This window comes from Mobula hypostoma, chromosome 1 (genome assembly GCF_963921235.1).
Source record: "Mobula hypostoma chromosome 1, sMobHyp1.1, whole genome shotgun sequence".
NCBI classification, from domain to species: domain Eukaryota; kingdom Metazoa; phylum Chordata; class Chondrichthyes; order Myliobatiformes; family Myliobatidae; genus Mobula; species Mobula hypostoma.
In genome coordinates, this window is record NC_086097.1 from 4101089 (window position 1) to 4126283 (window position 25195).

General features: G+C 43.6%; 1 protein-coding gene, 1 long non-coding RNA gene and 1 pseudogene across 4 annotated transcripts in view; 2 read left to right on the plus strand and 1 right to left on the minus strand.

The window, feature by feature from the left end:
• ppp4r4 (protein phosphatase 4, regulatory subunit 4) overlaps positions 1 to 25195 on the plus strand; it is a 287977-nt gene that overhangs the window by 78783 nt on the left and 183999 nt on the right. The window lies entirely within an intron of this gene.
• Positions 2379 to 25195, minus strand: part of LOC134350908 (uncharacterized) — a 44144-nt gene continuing 21327 nt past the window's right edge. The window contains exons 2-3 of the long non-coding RNA XR_010019031.1: positions 2702 to 2819; positions 2379 to 2492 (exon numbers count right to left, since the gene is read on the minus strand). This is a non-coding gene — a long non-coding RNA (uncharacterized LOC134350908). The remainder of the gene's footprint in view (positions 2493 to 2701; positions 2820 to 25195) is intronic.
• LOC134350854 (sin3 histone deacetylase corepressor complex component SDS3-like) lies at positions 10808 to 12709 on the plus strand (annotated as a pseudogene).

Sequence of the window (25195 nt, forward strand, 5' to 3'; positions counted from 1 at the left end):
AGTTTTGGGCCCCTTACCTAAGAAAGGATGTGCTGGCTTTGGAGAGATTTAACAAGAATGATCCCGGGAATGAAAGGGTTAACATGTGAGGAGGCTTGATGGCTCTAGGTCTGTACTCAGTGGATTTTAGAAGAATGAGAGGGGATCTCATTGAAACCTATTGAATATTGAAAGGCCTAGATAGAGTGAATGTGGAGTGGATGTTTCCTATAGTGGGGGGAGTCTAAGACCAGAGGGCACAGTCCTAGAATAGAGGGACATGAATTTAAAACAGAGGTGAGGAAGAATTCCTTTTGCCTGAGGTTGATGAATCAGTGGAATTCATTTTCACAGACGGCTGTTGTAAATTGGGTATATTTAAAGTGGAGGTTTGATAGGTTCTTCACTGTTCAGGGCATCAAAGGTTACAGGGAGAAGGCAGGAGAATGGGATTGAGAGGGATAATAAATCAGCCATGATGGAATGGTGGAGCAGATTCGATGGACCAAATGGCCTGATTCTGCTCCCATGTCTTATGTCTTATATGTAAATTTGACACACCTTGGAAGTATGCAGAGGATACTAACTGAGTGAATAGGCGGCGGAAGATATTTAATGCTGACACATAAGATGTTAAATTTTTGATACAAAGACTGAAATGAAGCAATATAAACCTGAATGCACAAATGTAGAAGAGTTGCAAGGACAGAAAGATTTGAGGTAGATACGCATCATTCATTGAAAGTGGCAGGGCAGGTTAAGGAAGTTCTTATCTTTTATAAGAAAGGATATTGCAAGAGCAAATATCACAATTGATCTTTAATACAGTACTCTATCTACAACTAGAGTTTTGGATACAGTTTTAGGATCTACTTTTTGGAAAAGATGGAAATGGGGTGGGACAGGAGGAGAAGACGCAGCGCGCACGGCCTTTCCGATGAAATGATATCATATTTGTTAAATAGGGGCCATGCACAATTCTGATTTGATGGAGATAGACGTGAGAAGCATGGAGGAACACCTGGAGAAACTTCTGAAATGCCCGGTTCGCTGCCGCTGCTACTGTGCGATTGAGAATCTCCAGAGGGAAGGCCCCAAATCCTTGGCTTTTCCTGTTGCTGGCAGCCGGGGCTGGGGTCGAAGCACTCAGCAGAGATGGTGCTCTGTGCTCGGTGTCGGAGGCTCGAAGTTTTCGGACGACTCAGAGTCGGACTGTGGTCGGGTGCTTCCAGGATGCTGCATTGGCAAGTTTGCGGCACTGGAAGCTCATGGCAGGAAGAGAGTTTTCTTCCTTCTCCCGTCTGCGTGAGATGATGGGACTTTCGAGAGACTTTGAACTTTTTTTTTACCATGCCCATGGCCTGTTCTTCATCAAGTTACGGTATTGCTTGCACTGTTGTAACTATAAGTTATAATTATGTGGTTTTTGTCAGTTTTTCAGTCTTGGTCTGTCTTGTGTTTCTGTGATATCACACCGGAGGAACATTGTATCATTTCTTAATGCATGCATTACTAAATGACAATAAAAGAGGATTGAGTGTCCTCATAATGTAATATAATCTAATCTAATCTCATCTAAATGCTTTGGATTAATTGAAGAGATTGCAGATTTGTGGGTCTTTCTTTGTACATAGAATTGTGCAACTGAGGAAATCATCAGGAAATCTGACAGATGTACTTCAATCATAAAGGGTACAGTTAGAGTAAATGGTTAGAAATGGTTTCCATTAATAATGAGGTCAAGAAATAAGTTTCACAGATGGAAAGTCTTTTTAGGCTTCTGTTGGTCAGGGTCGACCCTGGATGTTGCATCCTAGCTGTCTAGTGAAGTCAATTCACAAGCCAGGGCAGTACGGTATGGAGAGCAAGCTGTTACCCATGCAGCAGGTTTCCCCTCTTCATGCAGTTGATGAATCCAAAGGAACAGCAGAGACTGATATGGTTTGGCAACAGCAGCGTCACAGGAGTTGCTAGTCAGCATTGTAGGACTGCCTTAGGGACTCCAGCTTCAGATTTTTCCCTCGGGGTTACTCCTGAAGCCTTCCCCATGAGTGGGTACAGCTGCAAGGCAGCAGAGTTTTGAGATCAGAGTTTTCCTTCTTCTTGATGAGCTGCCAACCACGGCTGATGAGCCCCAACTGCCTGAAATGACTGGTTTTAGGGTTTCAGTGAAGGCCAGGATGTAGACTCGGTTGTCAGAGGCTATTTGAGGCACACATTATTGGGAATATTTATAGGTAGCGGGATCTTATCCCCATTCCCACCCCCGGCTATAACAACCTTAATGAACCACAGATGAAAAGAGTTTGGCAAAAAAATCTGAAAGGCACATGAGGACAAACTTTTGTTTTGTGCAAGGTGAGTTGAAGGTTTGGAATTGCTCTTTTATTAGTTATTTAATTTCTTTTATTCTTAGTTTTATGGACATAGGAATCCATCTGTGTTCTAAACTGTCTGGAGTAATAGTACATGCATGTTCAGCTGCAGCATTCGAAAGAGATCTGCATAAGGGTCTGAAAGGGAAAAAGATTGCAAGGTTATGGAAGAGAGGACGTGTGAATGGGACTTAATTTTTCTCAGATAAAAGCAATAATATTTCAGCAGTCTGCATGGCTACTTTCTATGCTGTAACAGTTGTGGTTAGATGCTTAGACCACTTGGAATGTTTTTGTACCTATGAAAATGTTTATGGTCCACTTGAAACCTGTAACAATTATCTTACCTGCTTCCTAAGTTGAAATAGGTTCATTTCCCAATTAAGTAGGACACTCATGTCATCTGTTGCATCACCCATTGCTTCCTTGGGATTTTTGCATTCTACTAATTTTTCTTCAATTTCCCTGAGGAGACACCCAATTAAAATCATATTAAATCCTGCAAAGCATGCTTGACTTAAGCTCTTATATGTCCTAATTATTTTTCTTAGTTTTATGGACATAGTAATCCATTAAGGCAGAAACTCTCTGCAAAAAAGATTAGGGTAGCCTTCCTTCTCCCTTCAACACTATAGTATACAAGAAGACAACAAAAGTGGTAGTTCAAGCAACACACATCAAAGTTGCTGGTGAATGCAGCAGGCCAGGCAGCATCTCTAGAAAGAGGTACAGTCGACGTCTCGGGCCGAGACCCTGCATCAGGACTAACTGAAAGAGCCAAATCTCTTACTAGCTCTTCTTTCAGTTGGTCCTGACGAAGGGTCTCGGCCCGAAACGTCGACTGTACCTCTTCCTAGAGATGTTGCCTGGCCTGCTGCGTTCACCAGCAACTTTTATGTGTGTTGCTTGAAATTCCAGCATCTGCAGATTTCCTCGTGTTTGCGTTTTAAAAAATATGGTAATTCCATTGTTGTTTTGGTCCCCTTTGCCCCTGGAATAAGACTTTCTTCTCTGCAACTCATCTGCAATGCAGTTGGCATATAACAACTGCTCATTCCACAATATGAACTTTGGCACCTGGAATGTTGTAGTTCTCAAGGACAATATCAAAAGTAATAGACCTGAACATGGCTCCGTTATCACAGGCATAGATTCATAGTACTGCAGTGCAGAAGCTCTTTGATGCATCTAGTCTGTGCCAAACCATTAATCTATTACCATCAACATTCACATGGTCAATAGCCCTCCATACCTCTTCCATCCATATACTTATCTAAATTTCTCTTAAAGGTTGAAATTGACCCTGCATCAATCACTTGTGCTGCAACTCATTCTGCACTCTCACCACCCTCTGAGTGAAGAAGTTCCTACTCATGTTCCTCTTATACATTTCACCTTTCACCCTTATCCCATGACCTCTTGTTTTAGTCTCGCCAAACTTAGTGGAAAGAGCCTGCTTGTATTTACCTTTCCTACACCCCTCATAATTCTGTATAACTCTTTCAGATCTCCTCTCAATCCCCTATAATCTAGGGAATAAAATCCTAACCTATTCAGCCTTTCCCTATAACTCAGGTCCTCAAATCTTGGCAACATCCTTGTACATTTTTTACATTCCATTCTTTCAATCTTATTTACATCTTTTCTAGAGGTAGGTGATCAAAACTACACACAGTACTCGAAATTAGGCCTCACCGATGTCTGATACAATTTCAACATAATATCCCAACTCCTGTACTCAGTGCACTGATTTATGAAGGCCAATGTGCCAAAAGCTTTTCTGATGACCTGTTATGCCATCTGTCTTTGCATATCCCTCTGTCTACCACACTCCTGGTGGCCTACTGCTCACTGTGTAAGTCTACCCTGGTTGGTCCTCCCAAAGTGCACCACCTCACTCTTGTCTGTATTAAATTCCATCTGCCATTTTTCAGCTAATTTTTCCAGCTGGTCTGCTGTAAGCTCTGATAATCTTCCTCACTGTCCAATACATCCCGAATCTTGGTGTCATCCTCAAATTTGCTGATAGTTTCGGTAACTTGGCATCAGAGTTGCATTGAGATGACTCATCACTAGGATAGCAAGCTGTTTACTGTTTCCCTGAGCTGCACACTACATGCATTTTGAATTACATTTTATTAACTTATGTGCTGCATATGATATATGTTTGTGGGTGCATCATGGTTTGGAGGAACGTGTGTGTGTGTGTGTGTGTGTGTGTGTGTGTGTGTGTGTGTGTTTGTGTTTGTGTGTATGTATGGTCAGTCACATGAGCATTACACACAATGTGCTGAAGGTGCCCAGCAGGTCAGGTAGCATCTATGGATAGGAATAAGCAGTTGTTGTTTTGTGCTGAGACTCTTCATCAGGATCCTCTCCTCTCTTGGCCTGAAATGTCTTCTGTTTATTCTCATCCATAGATGCTGTCTGACCTGCTGAGCTCCTCCAGCATAATACGTTTATGACTCTGGACGTCCAGCATCTGCAGTACCTCTTATGTCTAAACTTGAACTTATATCAGGCAGATGATGTCCAGTTTAAGGGACAAGGCAGTCTATATACCTTCTGGAAGGGCAAACTGGAAGAGGAATGCAGTCTAACTGGATTGAGATTTGCTATTGAGAATAAGCCTGATTGGCATCCCAGCAATGTGTTTGCAGTAAGTCTTTGGGTGTAGTTTTGCTGATAGAAATTAGCTGCTCAGTTTTGAACAAGTTGTATTTCTCAGCATAAGTTTTGGCATGTTTTAGAATTCCTATGAAATGTGAAAATGTTAAACTTAGAGCCCATTGTATCACAGGAAAGTTACTGGCATGGTTAGAGCATTGGCTGATTGGTAGGAGGCAGCGAGTGGGAATAAAAGGATCCTTTTCTGGTTGGCTGCCAGTGACTGGTGGTGTTCCGCAGGGGTTGGTGTTGTGACTTAGATGTTGGAAGCCAAGTTTGCAGATGATATGAAGATTGGTGGAGGGGCAGGTAGTGCTGAGGAAACAAGTAGGCTGCAGAAGGACTTAGATTAGGAAAATGGGCAAGATCCAGTTGCTGTGGTCCATGTGGGTCCCAACAATATAGGTAAAATGAGGAAAGAGATTCTGCTGAGGAAGTTTGAGCAGTTAGGGACTACATTAAAAAGGAGAACCAAAAAGGTGGTAATCTCTGGATTACTACTTTAGCCATGTGCAAATTGGTATTGGGTCAGGAAGCTTAGAGAGTTAAATGCGTGACTCAAGGATTGGTGTGGGAGAAGTGGGTTTGACTTCATGGGAAAATTAGCACCAGTATTGGGGAAGGGGGGAGCAGTACCAATGGGACGGGCTCCACCTGAACTGTGATGGGATCTGGATCCTACAAAATCACATAATTAGGGCTGTGGACAAGGCTTTAAACTAAATAGTCGGGGGGTGATTTCAACAGATTGGAGAAATAAAGTAAAAAAGAAAAGTGTGGATAAAGATAAAGAAAAAGCAAAAGGTAAAAAAAGAGAAAAGTAAGAGTGGGGTGAAGAAAAGTTAAGTGCAAAAGAGTAAAAGCTTACAAGATTTTAAAAGCACAATGAGTGTAAATGCACTTTATTTGAATGCCTGTAGTATTCAAAACAAACTCAGTGAACTTGTGGGCACATATCAGTACAATGGGGTATGATTTAGTGGCCATTACAGAGATGTGGTTGCAGGGTGGGGAAGACTGGGAAGTAAATATCCAAGGATATCAGGTAATATGGAAGGATAGGCAGGACGGTAATGGAGGTTGGGTGGTGTTCTTAATTAAAGATGAAATCAGGGTGATGATGAGAGATGATATAGGATCTAAGGAGCAGAATATTGAATCCATCTGGGTAGAGATTAGGAATAGTAAAGGGAAAAAATCACTGTGGGAGTTGTTTGTAACATTACAGTGCCACAGGAAATAAACAAAGAAATATCTGAGGCACGTAAGAATGGAACAGCAGTTATCATGGGGGACTTTAACTTGCTCATAGCTTGAGAAAATCAAGTTGGTCGAGGTAGTCTTGAGGACTTCATAGAATACATCTGTCATCGCTCTCTCGGACATCATGTTACTGAACCTACAAGGGAATGTGCTACTTTAGATCTGGTCCTGTGCAACGAGACAGGTAAAATTAGTGATCTTGTAGTTAGGGATCCTCTTGGAAAGAGTGATCACAGTATGACTGAGTTTCTCATACAAATGAAAGGTGCAACAGTTTGATCTTAAACCAGTGAATTATGCCTAAACAATGGAGACTACAATGGGATGAGGGAGGATTTGGCTAGTGTAGACTGGGAACACAGACTATATGGTGGAATAGTTGTGGAACAGTGGAAGACTTTCAAAGAGATTTTTCACGGTGCTCAACAAAAGTTAAAAGCAGTTAAATGCTAGGACAGTGAGGGTGGGGAGAGCCAGCCTTGGATAACTAAGGAAATAAAAGAAGGCATCAAATTAAAAGTTGGTGTGTTGAAAGTCACCAAGAATAATGGGAAACTGGAAGATTGGGAAAACTTTAAAAAGCGACAAAGAGCCACTAAGCAAGCAATAAAGAAAGGGAAGCTAGATTACAAAAATAAACCAGCACAAAATATAGAAACAGATAGTAAAAGTTTTTATAATTATATAAAGCGTAAAAGGGTGGCGAAAGTGAACATAGGTCCTTTGGAGGATGAGAAGGGATTGATATTAGGTAATGAGGAAATGGCAGAGACTTTGAATGACTTTTTTGTGTTGGTCTTCATGGTGGCAAACGTGTCTAACATGCCAAAGAGAGATGTTATGGTTGTGATGGGAGATGAGGGCCTCAAGACAATAGCTATCACTAAAGAGTAGTGCTGAGCAAACTTCTGGGCCTGAAGATAGACAAGTACCCTCATCATGATGGAATGCATCCCAGTGTACTGAATGAAATGGCAGCACTTACAGTAGAGGCTTTGGTGATAATTTACCAAAATCCTCTGGACTCTGGGCAGGTCCTAGCAGATTGGAAGACAGCGAATGTTATGCCACTGTTCAAAAAAGTAAGCTGGCAGAAGGCAGGCAACTATAAGTTAGTTAGTTTAACATCTGTAGTTGGGAAAATGCTTGAAGCTAATTTAAAAAAGAAATAGTGAGGCATCTGGAAAGAAATGGATCCATCAGGTAGACACCTCATAGATTCAGCAAAGGCAGCTCCTGTTTGACAAACTTACTGGAGTTCTTTGAGGATATAAGAAACACAGTGGATAGAGGGGAACAGATGGACGTTATTTACTTGGATTTCTAGAAGGTGTTCGATAAGGCGCCACATAAAAAACTTATTCATAAGATAACGATGCATAGAGTTGGGGGGTGATGTATGAGCATGGATAGAGGATTGGTTAACTAATAGAAAGCAGAGTTGGGATACATGGGTGTTTCTCTGGTTGGCAGACGGTGGTGAGCGGGGTGCTGCAGGGGTCGGTGCTGGGCCTGCAACTGTTCACGATACATGTTAACGATCTGGAAGAGGGGACTGAGTGTAGTGTATCTAAATTTGCCGATGATACTAAATTGAGTGGAAAAGGAAATTGTGCAGAAGATATGGAGAGCTGGCATAGTGATAAAGATAGGTTCAGTGAGCGGGCAAGGGTCTGACAGATGGAGTACAATGTTGGTGAATGCGAGGTCACCCACTTTGGAAGGAAAAATGAAAGAGCAGATTACTTAAATGGTAAAATATTGCAGTATGCTGCTGGGCAGAGGGACTTGGGAGTGGTTGTGCATGAATCACACAAGGTTAGTTTGCAGGTGCAGCAGGCTATCAAGAAGGCAAATGGAATATTGTCCTTCATTGTGAGAGGGATTAAATTTAAGAGCAGGGCTGTTATGCTGCATCTGTAAATGGTACTGGTGAGGCTGCACCTGGAGTACTGTGGGCAGTTCCGGTCTCCTTACTTGAGGAAAGATATACTGGTTTTGGAAGCAGTGCGGAGGAGGTTCCCCACATTGGTTCCAAAGATGAGGGGGTTAGACTATGAAGAATGATTGAGTCTCTTGGGACTGTACTTGCTGGAATTCAGAAGAATGAGAGGAGATCTTATAGAAACATATAAAATTACAAAAGGGACAGATAAGGTAGAGATAGGAAAGTTGTTTCTACTGGTAGGTGAGACTAGAACTAGAGGACATAGCCTCAAGATTTGGTGGTGTAGATTTAGGACAGGGATGAGGAGGAACTCCTTTTCCCAGAGAGTGTTGAATCTGTGGAATTCTCTGCCCAATGAAGCAGTGGAGGCTACCTCAGTAAATATATTTTAAGATAAGGTTAGATATATTTTTACATAGTAGGGGAATTAAGGGTTATGGGGAAATGGCAGGTACGTGGAGGTGGGTCCATGGCCAGATCAGCCCTGATCTTATTGAATGGTGGAGTAGGCTCTATGGGCCAGATGGCCTACTCCTGCTCCTATTTCTTATGTTCTTAAATACAATGTTGGAAAATGCATGGTCATGCATTTGGTAGTAGAAATAAATGTGTGGTCTATTTTATAAATGAAGCGTGTACCGTATAGCCTACAGTATAATAAGGGACTACTTTATGTTTTAGTAACACGTCATTGAATGTGCTATTAGGCGCGTATTGATCTATAGGTGTGTGCCGAGTTCAGTTTCTGCCTGTAAAGAACCATGAACCTTAGTTCCCGTCTCCAGCATTTTTATTAATAGCATTATTGTGTAACCAGGCCACATACACAACAAATTGACGATGAGGGTAATGAACCTACATCGTATTGGAACGCCGTGTTTTAATTCATAATGACACTCGGAAGAAGAGCGCAAGGAACGAGCCAAGGAGTGGGAGAAGGAGGCAGAGCGAGGCCGCGAGTCTGAAAGGAAGCTGGAACACAGCCAGGGTTGGGAACATCGGGAAACCAAGAGACACAGTCGGAGCCACAGCACATCCAGCTGAGACCACAGTCGGCGCTGACCCCCAGGGGCTGAAGGTCTGTCTGCCCCAGAAGGGAGATAAAAAGGAGTGACACACACATCTAGATGGAGTGTGCTCGTGGCGCTAGCAAAAAGGACATGTGAGTCAAAAAGAAAACAAGGGGAGAACGGGGCTTAATTAACATAACAAAGATGGCGATGATCGGAACCATTACAGCATTTGATAGTGGCATTGAAGACTGGGCAACTTACGTTGACAGAGTGGAGTTATAGTGTGAGGCTAGCAGTGTTAATGATGGAAAGAAAGCCAGTGTCTCACTCAGTATTATGGGAGCAAAAACATAAACTGGCTGCTATGGAGCTTGTTAACCCCTGAAAAGCCAGTTGACAAAACATTCAAACAAATAGTAGACACTCTCCAACAGAGTTTAAACCCCAAACCACTGGTCATTGCTGAAAGATTTAAATTTCACAATTGGAATCAGAGCAAAAATGAAAACATTTCTGAATGTTGTGCTGAATTGTGCAAATTATCAGAATATTGTCAATTTGAAGCTGGTCTATCGGACGCATTGAGGGACAGGTTAGTGTGTGGCATTGTAACGGGGTCCTGAATTACCCCTATGAACTGTGCTTTTGAAAAGAGAGACATGTTGTTTTGAAGAGAGAGAGAGAGAGAGAGAGAGAGAGAGAGACAAAGACTAACTTTTGGACTGTCACTTTAAGGCACAAGAATAACTTTTGGATTTCTGCTGAGTTAGAGAGAGAGAGAGAGAGAGAGAGAGAGAGAGAAGGAGAGGGAGCAAGAGAGAGAGAAGGAGAGGGAGCACCGAGCAGCTTGTAATTTGCTATGGTGATCGAGGGCGGCGTTATTTGATGCCCCACCTCCCCCTCGTACCCCATCCGTTATTTATTTATAAACACACATTCTTTTTCTCTCTCTCATTTTTCTCCTTGTCCCTCTCACTATACCCCTTGCCCATCCTCGGGGTTCCCCCCGCCTTTTCTTTCTCCCTAGGCCTCCTTTCCCATGATCCTCTCATATCCCTTTTGCCAATCACCTGTCCAGCTCTTGGCTCCATCCCTCCCTCTCCTGTCTTCTCCCATCATTTCGGATCTCCCCCTCCCCCTCCCACTTTCAAATCTCTTACTAACTCTTCCGTCAGTTAGTCCTGACGAAGGGTCTTGGCTGAAACGTCGACTGCACCTCTTCCTATAGATGCTGCCTGGCCTGCTGCGTTCACCAGCAACTTTGATGTGTGTTGCTTGAAATTCCAGCATCTGCAGATTTCCTCGTATTTGCGTTTTCTCACATACCTCTGAAACGAACTAAACTACTGCTAAAGGCTTACACAGGACAGAAAGTGCATCCCAAAGGTAAAATTAAAGTGACAGTGACCTACGGAGACGAAACACAGCAGCTTAACCTCTATGTACTGAAAAACAGAGGACCACCGTTGCTGGGACGGGAATGGCTCAGGAAAATCCAGTTGGATTGGCACACCATCAAGGCACTAGATGTGTTAACAAAGGAGGGCAGCTTGGCAGGGAAGATGTCCACAGCTCTTCTCTCACCCATTGTCGACTATTACAACGACGAGGAGGAGCTAGACATCATCGACAATGAGGATGAACGCAGTATCCGTGGCCGTGACTCAGATGAAGGTATAGAGGATGCAGGTGAGACAGATATTGCCAATAAGCAGGATGATGAAGACTACCTGGAAATAAAAGAGCAGATGTACCAGGAGAAATTGACATCTCTCAAAATACAGCTACAGCAGTTACAGGAAGGCACTTTGCAGGAGTATCAGAAAAAGATGAAGAAACTAGATCAACAATACTGTATAAGAAAAGAATATGAAATGCAGAGCTTTTTCTGCAACTGAAGACAGAACAAGTGGAAAGGAATTATATTAAACAGAAGAAAGCAGCAGTGAAGGAATTTGAAGATAAAAAGATTGAGTTAGAAGAAAAGAAAAAGATGATTGAGAATGAGAGGCTAATAATGGAAATCACAGGAGATTCTATGGAGGTAAAGTCAATAACAACTAGGAAACTAAGGAGGAGACCTAATGACCCTGTTCCAATTACAGACAAAAGACAAAAACCTGCACCTGCGCAGTTAAATTACTTGTTCACAGATGAACAGATAATGGAAGACCTGCGAACTGTCAATAAGCTTAAATCTTCGAAAAGACCAACATCTTCATTCAAACAGAACAGCTTTCGCACAAGGTAAATCTGGAACCAATTGTTTCCTCCATTGAGAATTATTCACTTCATCCTTTGCAGGAAAGTTTCTTTTGCACGTACATATTTTGAATCCTCAGCCAATGTGTCTTGTTTTTCACAAAGAAGTTGGGAAACAGCATCAGAACAGAGGCGAATTCTGGCAACAAACTGTAAGGTTTATATTGTTGTATTTTCACACTTGTGCTGAATGTGCACCTGAAGGAATTCTCCCTCTTGAGCCAGACAGATAGCACTGCAGGTAATCCTTAATATCAGCAAAACTGTACTTTAACAGCAGCTTAAGAACAATGGAACGAACAACAGGATTTCGATCAACTGCTTCATCGAATGGTGAATGATTACTGATAAAGTACTGATCTTTCTGTGAGTTATTGGTTTGCCCTGACTTTTGAATAACTAGCAGAGACAGCAGATCACCAACCACTTCTTTGTTGGTGGCAAGTCATCTTTGAAGCAGACCATGGAAACCGAAGCTATGAAAAATGCGTCACACCTCTTGTGAAATATGACTAATTTTGCTGCAACTTCACTTATTTCTTCTGTTACTGCTGGTACATAATCATCATCTAGAGCAGTACGGCACAGTGGGCAGAGTTGTTGTCCTGATTCAAGCCACCGCTTTATACATTTTAAACAGTAAAAATGATCACATGGAAGCAGGATGGGATTGTTGAGTTCTCCTAAGCAAATTGTACATTCTTGCAGATCATACCTGAAGAACAGACATCCTGCACTATTTTTACAGTCCCTGAGGATCTGAACCACAGCCCGAAAGAGCCCTCAGGATCTCACATCAGAGTTACTGTTCAAACTCTTTGCAAGTTGACCAGCGTAGAATACAACCTTGTTCTCCAATTTATCATGGATTTCTTTAACTCCCAAAATGATGTGTTCCACAGAAAGTGACAGCATCTCCGTTTTCTCCTGAACATCTTCCCAGCACTCCTGTTGAAACACTAGCTCAAAGATATGAAGCACGAATAGAAGATGGAAAGTTATATTATGATAAGAGATGGTATCATAAAGGTCAGGCTATCTATTTAAAATCTAAGGAGAATACAAAGATTGACTGTGTAATTAGCTCAGTTGGAACAAATGAGATATGGGTAAGGAAGACAAGTGATAGCACAAAGATGCGTGTATATCTAGGACAGCTGCACAGAGGAGTCTTCATTACACGGAGGCGATCTGCTGCCTAGAACTCTTAGCAAGTTGGAGGCGCACATCTTCTTAACTCCCTATGCTCAGAGGTCAACTTTTCATGACTTTTATATGGAAATCTGTATTAAAACAAACAAGTTTATTAACAGTCATTACCCAGAGAGGCCGAGAAGATCCCCCCCCCAAGAGACTTGAGTTATAAATGGGTCTTAGACCAAATGTAAAAAAAAGACTTGTTATAATTTGATATTATTACATAACTTTGTTATAATTTGGTATTATTACGCTACTTTGTTATAATTTGATATTATTAAGCTATTAAGTAAACAAACAGTAGGCGTTTGTATGTTAAGGGTAAACATATTTGTTTAGCATAGTGCCCCAATAAAAAAAACAGTTGATACACCATTAAAATAAAAGGGGAGGAGTGTACCGTATAGCCTACAGTATAATAAGGGACTACTTTATGTTTTAGTAACACGTCGTTGAATGCGCTATTAGGCGCATATTGAGCATGCGCTATTAGGCGCGTATTGATCTGTAGGTGTGTGCCGAGTTCAGTTTCTGCCAGTAAAGAACCATGAACCTTAGCTGCCGTCTCCAGCGTTTTTATTATTAGCATTGTTGTGTAACCAGGCCACATACACAACAAAGAGAAAATCCAAAAATCTGAGATGCAAAGGGACTTGGGAGTCCTTGTGCAGAACACCCTAAAAGTTGATTTGCGGGTTGAGTCAATGGTGAGGAAGGTAAATACAATGTTAGTATTCATTCCAAGAGATCTGGAATACAAGAGCAAGGATGTGATGCTGAGGCTTTATAAGGCACTGGTGAGGCCTCACCTTGAGTATTGTGAACAGTTTTGGGCTCCTCATCTGAGAAAAGATATGCTGGCATTGGAAAGGGTTCAGAGGAGGTTCACAAGGATGGTTCCAGGAATGAAAGGGTTATTATACGAGGAATGTTTGTTAGCTCTAGATCTGTACTCACTGGAATTTAGAAGGATGGGGTGGGGTGGGAGGACCTCACTGAAACCTTTCAAATGTTGAAAGGCCTAGGCCCTAGATAGTGTAGATGTGGAAAGGATGTTTCCCATGGTAGGGGAGTCCAGGACAAGAGGACACAGCCTCAAGATAGAGGAGAATCCATTTAGAACAGAGATGTAAAGAAGTTTCTTTTGCCAGAAGGTGGTGAATATGTGGAATTTATTATCAAGGGCACCTGTGGAGGCCAGGTTGTTGGGTGTATTTACAGAAGAGCTTGATAGGTTCTTCATTGGACACATCATCAAAGGTTACAGGGAGAAGTCCGGGGAGTGAGGCTGTGGAGGGGAGAAAAGAATCAGCCAGGTCTGGATGGCTGAGCAGACTCAATGAGCTAATTGGTCTAATTCTGCTGCTCTGTCTTATGCTCTTATCCTTTATTGATCCCAAAGGAAATTACAGGGTCACAGTAGCATTGTGCACAGATAAACAAATATTCAAATATTAGAAGAGAAGTAAGAAAGAATAAAAAAACAAATTACCTCAAATAGTCTAACAGGAGGGTGTCATCACTTCCCCGGCTATAGGTTGACTCATTACAGAGCCTAATGGATGAGGGTAAGAATGACCTTGTATTGCACTCTTTGGAACAGCGCAGTTGTCTTAGTCTGTTACTAAAAAGTGCTCCTCTGATCAGCCCAGGTGTTATGCAGAGAATGTGAATCATTGTCCGGAATTGACACTTGTGAAATCAAAAAAACATGATCCTCACAGTGCTGGCAGAGCAGACTTGATGGGCCAAATGGCTTAATTTTGCTCCTAAGTTTTATAGTCTTATATACAACTCTGATTTATTTTCTTGTGGGCATTCACAGTAAATAGAAGAAACACAATAGAATCAATGAAAGACTGCACCCAACAGGATGGGCAACAACCAATGTGCAAACAATAACAACAAACTATGCAAATACAAAAAGGAAGAGAAGAAAAAAAAGAAGTAATAATAATAATAATTAAATAAGCAATAGTTATCAAGAACATGAGATGAAGAGTCCTTGCAGGTGAGTCCATAGGTTGTGGGCACAATTCAGTGATGGGGTGAGAGAATTTGAGAGAAGTTATCCCCTCTGGTTCAAGATCCTGATGGTTGAAGGTTAATAACTGTTCCTGAACCTGTGGCATAGGTCCCAAGGCTCCTGTACCACCTTCCTTCTTCCTTCTTCATAATGGCACTTACAGTATGTGCTGGATCTAGCACAGATCCTTGGAAATAATGACACTGAGGAATTTAAAGTTTCTGGCCCTCTCTACCTCTGATCCTCCAATGAGGACTGGGTCACGGACCTCCAGTTTCCTTCCCCTGATGTCAATAATCATCTCTTTGGTCTTTCTGATATTGAGTGAAGGTTGTTGCTGTGGATCCATCCAGCTAGATTTTCAATCTTCCTCCTGCAGACGATTGGTTACCACTTTTGATTTGGCCCATGACAGTTGACAAACTTAATATTGGCATTGGAGCTGTGCTTAGCCTCACAGTCATAAGCATAAAGTGGATAGAGCAGCATGCTAAGCACATAACCTTGTGGTGTACTTGTGCTGAGGGAATCTGTGGAGGAGATATTGTTACCGATCTTAACTGGCTGGAGTCTGCGGGTGTGGAAAATGAGGATCCAGTTGCACAAGAAAGTATTGAGACCTAGGACTAAACCTATTGATTAGCTTTGAGGGGTGATAATTTTGAATACTAAGCTACAGTCAATGAAGAGCATCTTGATGTATGCATCTTCGCTCTCCAGATGTTCCATGGTTGAATGAAGTCATATAGTCATAGTCATACTTTATTGATCCCGGGGGAAATTGGTTAAAGAGCCAATGAAGTAGCATCTGCATTTTACCTGTTGTGACTGTAGCCAAAATGGACTGGATCCAAATCGCCTCTCAGACAGGAGTTTCATCACCAAACTCTCAAAACACTGCATCACTGCGGATGTATGTGCTACTGAACAATAGGTGTCACACTTGAGGCTGCGAAACAAGATAAGAGCACATGGTATTACAGAAAAATACTAGCATGGACAGAAGATTTGCTGATTGGTTGATTGGCAGAAGGCAAAGAATTGGAATAAAGGGGACCTTTTCTGGTTGGCTAGTAGTGTTCTTTGGGGGTAGGTGTTGCGTCCACTAATTTTCACATTATATTTTAATGATATGGATGATGGAATTGATGGGTTTGTGGCCAGGTTTGCAGATGATACAAAGACAGGTGAAGAGGCAGGTAAATTTGAGGAAGGGCTTGAACATATCAGAAGAATGAGTTAAAGAGGTAATAGATGGAATTCAGTCTAGGCAAGTGTATGGTCATGCAGTTTAGTAGAAGGATAAAGACATAGACTATTTTCTAAATGGGGGAGAAAACTGAAAATTCAGAGCTGCAAAGGGACTTGGGAGTCCTGGTGCAGGATTTCCTAAAGGTTAACTTGTAGGGTGAATCAGTAGGAAGGAAGGCATATGCAATGTTAGCATTTGTTCTGAGAGGACAAGAATATAAAAGCAAGGATGCAATGCTGAGGCTTTATAAGGCTTTGGCCAGACTGTATTTTGGATATTTTGAGCAGTTTTAGACCTCGCATCGAAGAAAAATGTGCTGGCATTGGAGAAAGTGTAGACGATTGTCAAAGATTGCAGAGAAACATTGATAGGATGCAGAAGTGGGCTGAGAAGTGGCAGATGGAGTTCAACCCGGAGAAGTGTGAGTTGGTACACTTTGGAAGGACAAACTCCAAGGCAGAGTACAAAGTAAATGGCAGGATACTTGGTAGTGTGGAGGAGCAGAGGGATCTGGGGGTACACGTCCACAGATCCCTGAAAGTTGCCTCACAGGTGGATAGGGTAGTTAAGAAAGCTTATGGTGTGTTAGCTTTCATAAGTTGAGGGATAGAGTTTAAGAGTTGCGATGTAATGACGCAGCTCTATAAAACTCTGGTTAGGCCACACTTGGAGTACTATGTCCAGTTCTGGTCGCCTCACTATAGAAAGGATGTGGAAGCATTGGAAAGGGTACAGAGAAGATTTACCAGGATGCTGCCTGGTTTCGAGAATATGCATTATGATCAGAGATTAAGGGAGCTAGGGCTTTACTCTTTGGAGAGAAGGAGGGTGAGAGGAGACATGATAGAGGTGTACAAGATAATAAGAGGAATAGGTAGAGTGGATAGCCAGCGCCTCTTCCCCAGGGCACCACTGCTCAATACAAGAGGACATGGCTTTAAGGTGAGGGATGGGAAGTTCAAGGGGGATATTAGTGGACGGTTTTTTACTCAGAGAGCGGTTGGTGCGTGGAATGCACTGCCTGAGTCAGTGGTGGAGGCAGATACACTAGTGAAGTTTAAGAGACTACTGGACAGGTATATCGTGAAATTTAAGTTGGGGGCTTATATGGGAGGCAGGGTTTAAGGGTCGGCACAACATTGTGGGCCGAAGGGCCTGTACTGTGTTGTACTATTCCATGTTCTATGTTCTATGTTCTATGATCCAAAGGATATTCACAAGAGTGACCCCGAGAATTAAAGGATTAATGCGTGAGGAGCTTTTGATGGCTCTGGTTCTGTATTGACTGGAGTTTAGATGAAGTGGGGGGGGGAGACCTTATTGAAACCTATCAAATATTGAAAGGCTTAGGTAGAGTGGATTTGGAGAGAATATTTCCTACAGTGGAAGAGTCTAGGAACAGAGAAATAGCCTCAGAATTGATGTGCATCCCTTTAGAACAGAGATGAGGAGAGATTTCTTTCGCAAGAGAGTGGTTAATTACACGTGATTAACCAGAAATGAATTCATTGCCATCGACAGCTGTAGAGGCCAAATCATTGGGTGTATTTAAAGTGGGCATTGATAGGTTCTTGGTTAGTCAGGGCATCAAAGGTCATGGGGAGAAGGCAGGAAAATGGGGTTGAGAGAGATAATGAATCAGCCTTGATCAAATCGCGGAGCTTTATAAACATAGAGCAACATAACATAAGATATAATAAGGTGGAATAGGCAGAATGAAATGGCATCCTTGCAAGTGGAAGGGAGGGGCAATTATTGTTAAATTAGCTCTGGAAATCTGTGGGATTACAGTGGAAGTTTGTGGATACTCTATCCCTGAGTTGAATACACAGTGAACCAGAAAGGGAAAAGAAGGATCTGAAATGGAACACAGAAAGGTGAGTGCAGGGTGGAAGTTTGTTAGTTCGGCATGAAGCAGCACCAATGCACTTTGATGTACTGGGAGGACAAATTTCTGTGAAGCTTGTTATGACAGGAACAAAGACTGTTTTGTGTTTTACCCTCTTTTCATGGTAGAGATCACAAATGACTTTTTAGAAGTGTTTGGAAGAATAAAATGAAGAATTGAAAATAATCGGTAGTAATATAAAAATGCTGGAGAAATTAATGTCACAGAAAACTAAGAAATCCCTAGTGCCTGCTGAGCTGCATCTCAGAATACTATGAGAGGTACTGTAGCTATGGAAATAAAGGATACCTCCAACATTTTATAGTAATGGAGCAGTCTTTGAAGGTTGGTGGCAAATGATTTGAAAAGGAGCGAAGGGGAAAAGTAGGAACTGCAGAATTCAACCCTTACATTAATGAGAGGAAAATGCTTAGAGTCCATTCTAAAGGAAGGGATTATAGGATATTTAGAAAATATAATTGCGATTACATAAAGTGGACATAACTTTATGAAAGAGAAATCATAGTTGATAAATGGAAATATTGAAGATGTAACTGGTGGTATAGATAAGGGAGAACCAGTATGCTTGGATTTTCAGATGTCCTTTATATACTAAATGATCCCTGGCCCAGGCAGTTGTCCCCACAAGCTTCAAGATCGTCACCATCACACCAGTGCCGAAGCATTCCACTGCCACGGGCCTGAATGACTTCCATCCAGTTGTACTCACCCCCATCGTTGCAAAGTGCTTTGAGAGAATGGTTCTATCACATCTGAAATTCTGACTGCCCACTACCCTGGACCCCCATCAATTTGCCTATTGCACCAACAGGTCAACAGAGGAAGCCATCTCCACGGCACTTCACTCTGCCCTGATCCACCTGGACAGCCCCAACTCTTACGTCAGAATGCTGTTCATTGACTTTAGTTCGGCATTCAATACTGTGATCCCCTCCAAGCTGATTGCCAAACTTCGCCAGCTTGGTATCAGTTCATCCCTCTGCAATTGGACCTTGGACTTTCTGACTAACAGACCCCAATCAGTTACATTAGACAACCTCTCCTCCTCCACTCTCACCCTGAACACCGGCGTGCCTCAAGGCTGTGTGCTGAGCCCTCTTCTGTACTCCCTTTGCACCTATGACTGCGTTCCTGTACATGGTTCTAACTCCATAATCAAGTTCGCAGATGACACCACGGTGGTTGGCCTGATCAACGGGGATGATGAGACGGCCTACAGGGACGAGGTCCAGCACCTGGCCACGTGGTGTGCTGACAACAACCTGGCCCTTAACGCCCAGAAGACCAAGGAGATCGTTGTGGACTTCAGGCATGCTAGGAGCCACACTCATGTCTCCATCTACATCAACTGAGCTGTAGTGGAGCATGTATCAAGCTTCAAATTCCTTGGTAAACAACAGGAATTCTGCAGATGCTGGAAATTCAAGCAACATACATCAAAGTTGCTGGTGAACGCAGCAGGCCAAGCAGCATCTATAGGAAGAGGCGCAGTCGACGTTTCAGGCCGAGACCCTTCGTCAGGACTAACTGAAGGAAGAGTGAGTAAGGGATTTGAAAGCTGGAGGGGGAGGGGGAGATGCAAAATGATAGGAGAAGACAGGAGGGGGAGGGATAGAGCCGAGAGCTGGACAGGTGATAGGCAAAAGGGGATACGAGAGGATCATGGGACAGGAGGCCTAGGGAGAAAGACGGGGGGGGGGGGTTGACCCAGAGGATGGGCAAGAGGTATATTCAGAGGGACAGAGGGAGAAAAAGGAGAGTGAGAGAAAGAATGTGTGCATAAAAATGAGTAACAGCTGGGGTACGAGGGGGAGGTGGGGCCTAGCGGAAGTTAGAGAAGTCAATGTTCATGCCATCAGGTTGGAGGCTACCCAGACGGAATATAAGGTGTTGTTCCTCCAACCTGAGTGTGGCCTCATCTTTACAGTAGAGGAGGCCGTGGATAGACATGTCAGAATGGGAATGGGATGTGGAATTAAAATGTGTGGCCACTGGGAGATCCTGCTTTCTCTGGCGGACAGAGCGTAGATGTTCAGCAAAGCGGTCTCCCAGTCTGCGTCGGGTCTCACCAATATATAAAAGGCCACATCGGGAGCACCGGACGCAGTATATCACCCCAGTCGACTCACAGGTGAAGTGATGCCTCACCTGGAAGGACTGTTTGGGGCCCTGAATGGTGGTGAGGGAGGAAGTGTAAGGGCATGTGTAGCACTTGTTCCGCTTACACGGATAAGTGCCAGGAGGGAGATCAGTGGGGAGGGATGGGGGGGACGAATGGACAAGGGAGTTGTGTAGGGAGCGATCCCTGCGGAATGCAGAGAGAGGGGGGGAGGGAAAGATGTGCTTAGTGGTGGGATCCCGTTGGAGGTGGCGGAAGTTACGGAGAATAATATGTTGGACCCGGAGGCTGGTGGGGTGGTAGGTGAGGACCAGGGGAACCCTATTCCTAGTGGGGTGGTGGGAGGATGGAGTGAGAGCAGATGTACGTGAAATGGAGGAGATGCGTTTAAGAGCAGAGTTGATAGTGGAGGAAGGGAAGCCCCTTTCTTTAAAAAATGAAGACATCTCCCTCGTCCTAGAATGAAAAGCCTCATCCTGAGAGCAGATGCGGCGGAGACGGAGGAATTGCGAGAAGGGGATGGCGTTTTTGCAAGAGACAGGGTGAGAAGAGGAATAGTCCAGATAGCTGTGAGAGTCAGTAGGCTTATAGTAGATATCAGTGGATAAGCTGTCTCCAGAGACAGAGACAGAAAGATCTAGAAAGGGGAGGGAGGTGTCGGAAATAGACCAGGTAAACTTGAGGGCAGGGTGAAAGTTGGAGGCAAAGTTAATAAAGTCAACGAGTTCTGCATGCGTGCAGGAAGCAGCGCCAATGCAGTCGTCGATATAGCGAAGGAAAAGTGGGGGACAGATACCAGAATAGGCACGGAACATAGATTGTTCCACAAACCCAACAAAAAGGCAGGCATAGCTAGGACCCATACGGGTGCCCATAGCTACACCTTTAGTTTGGAGGAAATGGGAGGAGCAAAAGGAGAAATTATTAAGAGTAAGGACTAATTCCACTAGACGGAGCAGAGTGGTGGTAGAGGGGAACTGATTAGGTCTGGAATCCAAAAAGAAGCGTAGAGCTTTGAGACCTTCCTGATGGGGGATGGAAGTATATAAGGACTGGATATCCATGGTGAAAATAAAGCGGTGGGGGCCAGGGAACTTAAAATCATCGAAAAGTTTAAGAGCGTGAGAAGTGTCACGAACATAGGTCGGAAGGGATTGAACAAGGGGTGATAAAACAGTGTCGAGGTATGCAGAAACGAGTTTGGTGGGCAGGAGCAAGCTGAGACAATAGGTCGGCCAGGACAGGCAGGTTTGTGGATCTTGGGTAGGAGGTAGAAACGGGAAGTGCGGGGTGTGGGAACTATAAGGTTGGTAGCAGTGGATGGGAGATCCCCTGAGCGGATAAAGTCATTGATAGTGTGGGAGACAATGGCCTGGTGCTCCTTAGTGGGGTCACGATCGAGGGGTAAATAAGAGGAGGTATCCGCGAGTTGTCGCTGTGCCTCGGCAAGGTAGAGGTCAGTACGCCAGACTACAACAGCACCCCCTTTATCAGCGGGTTTAATAATAATGTTAGGATTAGTGCGGAGGGAGTGGAGAGCAGAGCGTTCCGAAGGAGTGAGGTTGGAATGGGAACAAGGTGCGGTGAAGTCGAGACGGTTGATGTCCCGTCGGCAGTTAGCAATAAAGAGATCCAGAGCAGGCAGAAGACCAGAGCGGGGTGTCCATGAAGAAGAGGAGGGTTGAAGATGGGAGAAGGGGTCATCGGTGGGGGTGGAAGAGTCCTTGCCGAAGAAGTAGGCTCGGAGACGGAGACGGCGGAAGAAAAGTTCCACATCGTGGCGAACACGGAACTCGCTGAGGTGTGGGCGAAGGGGGACAAAGGTGAGGCCCTTACTGAGGACAGAGCGTTCTGCCTCCGACAGTTGAAGGTCGGAGGGGATGGTAAAGACCCGGCACGGATGAGAGCTGGGATCAGAGGGGGGAGGGGGGAGGCTGGGGGTGTCAATGGAGAGGGGAGGGTTGGGGTGAGAGGAAGATGGAGCCTCTGAGGACCCAGGAGTTGACGGTGGGATCTGAGGAAGATGGGGCTGCGGAGTGGTGGTGGGGGAAGGGGAGACGGGAGTCACAACAGCAGCACATAAAGACCCGGCCTGGAGTTCAAGGCTGGAGTCGCAGTTGGTGGTTGTGCAATCACTTCGAATGTGTCCATGGTCGTTGCTGGAGTCCGGGTTTTGAATATGTCCTGAGGTGTTGGAGCCGCCGAGATCAATGGCAGGCGCCGCAATTGAAAGTTCATGCCTGCTAGCGTCGGGGCCGGCAGGCTCTGGACACCAAATTCCTTGGTGTCCACATTTCCGAGGATCTCACCTGGTCCCCGAACTCCTCCATCCTGATCAAAAAGGCGCAACAGCGCCTTTATTTCCTGCGGAGCATCAAGAAAGCTCACCTCTGTCCTAGGATACTGATGGACTTTTACCGCTGTACCATTGAAAGCATGCTCACCAACTGCATCTCAATGTGGTATGGCAATTGTCCTGTATCAGATTGCAAAGCACTCCAGCGTGTGGTGAAAACTGCCCAGCGGATTATTGGCACCCAATTGCCCACCATTGTGAACATCTACCATAAACGCTGCCTGGGCAGGGCGAAAAGCATTATCAAGGATGCATCTCACCCTAACCATGGACTTTTTACTCTCCTCCCATCCGGTAGGCGCTGCAGGAGCCTCTGCTCCCGCATCAGCAGGCTCAAGATGAGCTTCTTCCCTGAGGCTGTGACCCTCCTGAACCTCACATCACAGCACTAAGCAGTATTGCACCCATATTGTACTGTCTCAGTACTTTTATATTTGTGTGCTGTAGCACTTACTTTTTATTTGCAGTTATTCTGTAAATAACACTATTCTTTGCACTTCTGGTTAGATGCTAACTTCACTTCATTAGCTTTGTTTCTGTATTCAGCACAATGACAATAAAGTTGAATCTAATCTAATCTAATAGGAGCTCAGGGTACCAAGCTAAAACTCCTGAGATCGGGGCTAGTATGCTGACATGAACTGTTACAAAGTAGAAATAAATAGATGTTTTTCTGGATAGTAGACAGTGACCATCGAGAGTGCCTGATCGGCTGCATCACCGCCTGTTACGGGAATTGCAAGGCATCTGACTGCAAGTTCCTATAAAGGATTGGGATAATTGCTGAAGGAATCATTGGAGTCCCTCTTTCAACCATCAGAGATATTTATCAGGAGCACTGTGTATGCAGGGCCTTGGCATTGTTGATTCCTCCCATCCATAAAACAATTTATTTGACCCCCTGTCATCAGGCAGGAGGTACCGTAGCATTGGGACAAGAACTGTTAGGATGGGAAACAGCTTCTTCATTTAGGCTGCCAGACTATTGAACTCCCTGCCACCAGTTATCACATATGAGGCACCAGTAGTATTATACTGTTTACTTTTTAACTTGTGTTGTAAATTCACCTTATTATTTGTTAATCTATTTGTGGTAATATCTTCTTTATGGGTTGTGTGTGAGTTATATTTACTGTGTTGTGCACCTTGGTCTGAAGGAACATTGTTTCATTTGGTAGTACAGTTGAAAGACAATAAACGTGAGCTTGCATACTACAGGGATCGTAGCTACTCATAATAAAGATAAACAATTTGGTTACTGTGGTGTTTGCTGATGACACAGAATGAGGGAAGTTTGTGAGAATGATGTAAACAGGCTTCAAGGTAATTCAAACTCTTTGAATGAATGGGTAAATATTTGGCAGATGTAGTGTGGTGTAAAGTTATCCGTATGGACAGCAAAACCTAAGGTAATGTACTATTTAAATTCTGAAAGCTTTGGAAATGCTGCTGTACAAAGGAACTTGTACCCATTCACTGAAAGCAAATGTGCACGCAGTTCGGAAGGGAATGGTGAGAGTACATCTTGAATAATATGTACCTTTTTTGTCTTCCTACCAAACAATTCAAATCAAGATCATTTAATGTAATTTCCTGTCGAAATGTCATGTCATTTCAAACTAATCCCTTGAACATGAAGTCTAACAGGAGGCGGATCAAATGGCCTGCAGCTATCATGACTTCACTGTGGAAGCAGTTTGATGAAGATGTTAACCAAATTCTGGAGGCAAAGGCAAAGGGAAGGGTTGATAGGAAGCTGCAAGCCATGACAACAATTATTGTTGGTATCGCAGCTGCCCAGTGGAGGTTGGTTGTAGGGGATTCATAGCCCGTTCTTTAGTTAGAGCCTTCAGCAATTTGGGCATTGAGGGAGAGAGGAAGAGGAGAGCCATCCGCAGTACCACCGAAACGGCAGAGAGGGCCTCAAGATGGCTGTGGCTCAAAAGAGGGGAGCCATGGAGTCATAAGTAGCCAGCCATCTGGACACAAGCTGGGGTCTGATCAGCCCCGGCTGGGTCACCTGGAGGAGGTTGTATGATGTTGAAAGACCCGAAACACCCAATGATTCGAGGAAGAACATCACTGAAGATGTGTCCAGAGGCATCAATAGATGTATGTACACAGTCTGTATACAAGTGTAAAGGAGAACAAAATAATTGTTACTCCAGATCTAATGCAGCACAATAAATTCACAAAAGATAAAAATGCATTAATAGTAAATACATAAGATAGCTTAAATACCTAGAATAATTGAGGACCTCCAGCACCCAGGGCATGCCCTTTTCTCACTGTTACCATCAGGTAGGAGATACAGAAGCCTGAAGACACACACTCAGTGATTCAGCAACAGCTTTTTCCCCTCTGCCATCCCATTCCTAAATGGACATTGAACCCGTGAACACTACCTCAGTTTTTAAAATATATATTATTTCTGTTTTTTTTGCACGATTTTTAATCTATACAATATATGTATACTGTAGTTTATTTATATAATATTATTTTCTTCTTCTATATTATGTATTGCATTGAACTGCTGCTGCTACGTTAACAAATTTCACGACACATGCCGGTGATAGTAAACCTGATTCTGATTCTAATTGTATGTCCATACAATTCGATGCTAGGCTGTACATAAGGTAACTGATGGGAAATAATAAAGTTGTGGTGGAGTTAGTGGGTGGAGGTGTTGATCAGCCTTACTGCTTGGGAAAAGTAACTATACTATTTTTGAGTCCGGTGATCTTGGTATGGATGTTATACAACCTCCTCCCTGATGGCAGTGAGAAAAACAGTCCATGAGGACAGTGGGTGGGATCCTTCATGATGTTA